The sequence below is a fragment of the Balaenoptera musculus genome, chromosome 11 (genome assembly GCF_009873245.2).
Source record: "Balaenoptera musculus isolate JJ_BM4_2016_0621 chromosome 11, mBalMus1.pri.v3, whole genome shotgun sequence".
NCBI lineage: Eukaryota > Metazoa > Chordata > Mammalia > Artiodactyla > Balaenopteridae > Balaenoptera > Balaenoptera musculus.
The window spans coordinates 27,294,211-27,299,683 of NC_045795.1; positions in this window are offsets into that span (position 1 = coordinate 27,294,211).

Consider the following 5,473-nt stretch of genomic DNA (forward strand, 5'->3'; position numbering starts at 1 on the left):
GCTTTACAATGTTGTATTAGTTTCTGCTGTACAGCAAAGTGAATCAGCTATATGTATACATATATCCCCTCTTTTTTGGATTTCCTTCCCATTTAGGTCACCACAGAGCATTGAGTAGATTTCCCTGTGCTATACAGTGGGTTCTCATGAGTTACCTATTTTACATCATACAGAGTGAAGTAAGTCAGAAAGAAAAACAAATATCGTATAATATTGCTTATATGCTGAATCTAGAAAAATGATACAGATGAACTTATTTGCAAAGCAGAAATAGAGACACAAATGTAGAGAACAGATGTATGGATACCAGCGGGGGAGGGAGGGTGGGATGAACTGGGAAATTGGGATTGACATATATACATATTAAGGTTTTGATTTGCATCTCCCTAATGATTAGTGATAGTGAATATCTTTTCATGGGCCTATTGGCCAGTTTTATAAATTCTTGAAATAATGTCTCTTCAAGTCCTTGGCCCATGTTTTAATCAGGTTGTTTGGTTTTTGTTGTTGCTGTGTTGTAGTAGTTCTTTATATGCTCTGAATATTAACACTTTATCGGATATACGACTTGCAAATAATGTTTCCCATTCCATGAGCAGCATTTTCACTCTGTTTATTGTGTCCTTTTTGCACAGAAATTTTTGATTTGATGTCATCAAATTTATGTATTTTTCTTGTGTTGCCTGTACTCCAGGTCTCATAGAAGAAATCACTGCCGAATCCAATGTCATGAAACTTTTCCCCTATGTTTTCTTCTAAGAGTTTTACAGTTTTAGCGCTTATATTTAATCTTTGATCCATTTTGAGTTTATTTTTAATATGGTATAAGGTGGGGGTATAGTTTTATTCTTTGGCACATGGCGATTCAGTTTGTCCAGCACCACTTGTTGAAAAGACTGCCTTTCCCCATTGAATGGTTTTAGGACCCTTTTTGAAAATCATTTTACCATATATGTGAAGGTTTATTTCTGGGCTCTCTATGCTTTCCATTGTACTATGTGTCTGTCTTTATGCTAATACTACGTTGGTTTTATTTTTTTTAATTTTTATTTTTTGACCCATCCTGGTTCCTCCACTTTTAAATTTTTTATTAACTTTTATTTTTTTATTGAGATATAGTTGATTTACAATATTATATTAGTTTCAGGTGTACAATATAGTGATTCATAATTTTTAAAGGTTTTACTTCATTTATAGTTATTATAAAATATTGGCAATATTCCCTGAGCTATACAATATATCCTTGCAGTTTATTTTTTACATAGTAGTTTGTACCTCTTACTCCCCTACTCTATCTTGTCCCTCTGCCTTTCCCTCTCCTGACTGGTAAACACTAGTTTGTTCTCTATATCTGTGAGTCTGTTTCTTTTCTGCTATATTCATCAGTTTGTTGTATTTTTTAGATTCCACATATAAGTGATATCATACAGCATTTATCTTTCTCTGTCTGACTTATTTCACTAAGCATAATACACTCCAGGTCCACCCATGTTGCTGCAAATGGTGAAATTTCATTCTCTTTATGGTTGACTATTATTCCATTGTATATGTGTACCACATCTTCTTTACCCATTCATCTGTTGATGGATCCTTAGTTTGCTTCCATATCTTGGCTATTGTAAATAATGCTGCTATGAATACTGGGGTGCATGTAACTTTTCAAATTAGTGTTTTTGTTTCCTTCAGATATATACGTAGGAGTGGAATTACTGGATCAGATGGCATTTCTATTTTTATAGGAAACTGCGTACTGTTTTCCACAGTGGCTGCACCAATTTACATCCTGACAACTAAAAAATGTCACTTGTCATCTGGTTCTACAAGAATTGTGTCACTAGCCACTACAGTCACTGACTTTCAACACACCCTGAAAGGAGTTCAGGGTGGAGATCAGGAATGAGGCACTCTGTGCTCCAGAAAACTGGCAGAACAAGCTTTCAGATAGTGAGATATTTTCAGGAGAAAATTTTATGAACCCAATTTCTTGCATCTTCTCATACCTAGAAAAGCATCAGAATCATTAACGGAGACATCCGCTCCTTGTGACTAGCAGCAATCTTCCACCGAGATCTGTGCCAAAGTTATATATATACACTGACCTCCCACACCACCCCTTCGGAGCAGTTCCTCAGAGCTACCTGAGAGGCTGTCTCCCGGGCTAAAGTCCTCAATAAGCCCCAAATAAAACTGAACTCATAGCTCTTATGTTGTGCATTCTTTATTCAGCTGACAGTTCCCACCAGCAGTGTACAAGGGGTCCCTTTTCTCCATATCCTCGCCAACATTTGTTATCGTAGTCTTTTTGGTGATAACCATTCTGACAGGTGTGAGGTGATATCTTGTTGTGGTTTTGATTTCTCTGATGATTAGTGATGTTGAGCATCTTTTCCTGTGCCTGTTGGCCATGTGTACATCTTCTTTGTCAAAATGTCTTTTCAGGTCTTCTGCCCATTTTTTAATCAGGTTGTTTGGTCTTTTTCTATGTTGAGTTGAATGAGCTGTTTGTATATTTTGGATATTAACCTCTAATTGGTCATTTGCAAATATCCATAGGTTGTCTTTTAGTTTTGTTGATTGTTTCCTTCACTGTGCAAAAGTTTTTAAGTCTAGTTAGATCCCGTTTGTTTATTTTTGCTTTTGTTTCCTTTGCTTTAGGTGACAGATCCAAAAAAATATTGTTATGATTTATGCCATAGAGTGTTCTGCCCATGTTTTCTCCTAGGAGTTTTATGGTTTCCAGTCTTACATTTAGCTCTTTAATCAATTTGAGTTTATTTTTGTATATGGTGTGAGAAAAGGTTCTAATTTCATTCTTTTACATGTAGATGTCCAGTTTTCCCAGCACTACTTATTGAAGAGACTATCTTTTCTTCACTGTATATATTCTTACCACTTTTGTCATAGTTTAATTGACTGTAATTATTTTTGGACTCTCTATTCTGTTCCACTGATCTATGTGTCTGTTTCGGTGCCAGTACTATACTGTTTCAATTAATATAGCTTTGTATACATTGTATTTATATATCATAAATATTTTAAATTACCATTTGTCTATAGTCAACTCTGGGTAAATATTTATAAATTAATTCCTGCTTCTCATACGTGTATAGAAATTACAATTAATATATGGAATCACTCCCAATTAAGTAATATTTACCTTGCAATTAATGAGACTGAACTCTGTGTTTGCTTTGTTGTGATGCATGAAACCACATGGTATATTACAGTGCAAAATTTTTGAAGACATTGAATATAATTATTAACTATAAAGCATTAAAAAATATTTTTATATATAAACACATTATAAAAATTATATAACATGATTTTTATTATGGAGACTTGTTGACTATAACACAACTGTGATTAAACATCAGCCCTGGGATGATGAAAAATTTCATTTTAGGAACACTTATTGATTGGTTGCCCTAGTCACATTCTCTTATTTCCTACTGAAAGTTGTGAACTCTGCAAAAATAAAAAGTCACACAAGAAAATGAGGCTCCTCTGTATTGTAAGACAATTATGCAGGCTTACGGAGTTGTTCTCCACTTTTGATTAACAAATTCCTTACTTTATCTTACAATAAAAATACTCTTTTTTTTTTTTTTTAATTTATTTATTTATTTATTTTCAGCTGCCTTGGGTCTTCATTGCTGCACGCAGGCTTTCTCTAGTTGTGGTGAGCAGGGGCTACTCTTCGTTGCGGTGCACGTGCTTCTCATTGCTTGTTGCGGAGCACAGGCTCCAGGGCGCGTGGGCTTCAGTAATTGTGGCTTCTGGGCTGAGTTGCTCCGCAGCATGTGGGATCTTCCCGGACCAGAGCTCGAACCCATGTTCCCTGCATTGGCAGGCGAATTTTTAACCACCGCGCCACCAGGGAAGTCCCTAAAAATACTCTTAAAGCAACATTTTTAAAATATTGTAAATGGATCTTTAGAAAAATAAATCTGTTAATGAGTTTGAACCCTCTGGCTTCTACACAGTAATCTAGTTAAAATTTTAATTGTAGGGATCACTTCTGAAATATTATTTTGAAACAAATATTTTTTATAACACAATTTTCTTGTTTTAGAAGTTAACTACAATTTGGTCCCAATGGGGAAAATAAAACACAATTTAACTTCAGCAAGACACCAATCCTCTCCTAGGATTTGTTTAAGATGGAGGGCTTCCCTGGTGGCGCAGTGGTTGAGAGTCTGCCTGCCAATGCGGGGTACGCGGGTTCGAGCCCTGGTCTGGGAGGATCCCGCATGCCGTGGAGCAACTGGGCCCGTGAGCCACAATTGCTGAGCCTGCGCGTCTGGAGCCTGTGCTCCGCAGCAGGAGGCCGCGATAGTGAGAGGCCCGCGCACAGCGATTAAGAGTGGCCCCCGCTTGCCACAACTAGAGAAGGCCCTCGCACAGAAACGAAGACCCAACACAGCCATAAATAAATAAATAAAAAAATTTAAATAAATAAATAAATAAATTTATTAAAAAAAAAAAATACACATTTGGGGTTGACCTAGCCGTGGGGTAACGTGAGTAAAAGTGGTGAAAGTGGCAGGGAGGCCTCCCCTGTTCAGACTTTTCACCCATAACAACAGCTACTAAGCATCATGCTCGCCCCTAAAAAATGTACACTTCTTGCTATACAGTGTCAACCTCTTCTGCTAATATTATAATGAGAAATCAAGTTTTTCAATATATTGGCTGATAAAGCATGGCAACTTGGGAGTGAATGTTAGTGTTTTAGTATATTTCGTCTAGGAGGCGATGTCATCAATTGTATGATACATAATTACTGTATAAGCCACTAAAAAGGAAAAAAGAAAAAAAATAAATACTATGAAACGTCTTCAATGCCAGGAGTATCCTGATTTCAAAGAAGTTAAATTGTGAAAAAAGCAAAGAGTATCTGAAATATGCCTGATATTATAACAAGTGTGCAAAATATTACTGGAAACCCTTGTCAAAGCCATTCAATTAAGACATGTGATATGTATAAGGGTAAGAAGGAAAGAGAAACTGATTTAATTATTTGGAGATTAAATAATCACTTAAGTCAATCATTTGTTGCTTCTTTTGAGTTTTCCGCTTAAACTAAGAAGCTTCAGTACAGAAGTCCAATATAAGGGACTTCCCTGGTGGTGCAGTGGATAAGACTCCGCGCTGCCAATGCAGGGGGCCCAGTTTCAATCCCTGGTCAGGGAACTAGATTCCAAATGCATGCCACAACTAAGGAGCCCACGTGCTGCAACTAAGGAGCCCAAGAGGCACAACTAAGGACCCTGCCTGCCACAACTAAGACCCGGTGCAACCAAATAAATAAATTATAAAAATTTTAAAAAGAAGTCCAATATAAGATCAACCTACCAACATAAACAGTGTTTCTCTATATTGGCAGTAACTATGGAATAATATAAAAATCAAGTTACCATTTACAACATTAAAAACTCTAGAAATTGTGATCATTACTTATTTAGACAGTAAG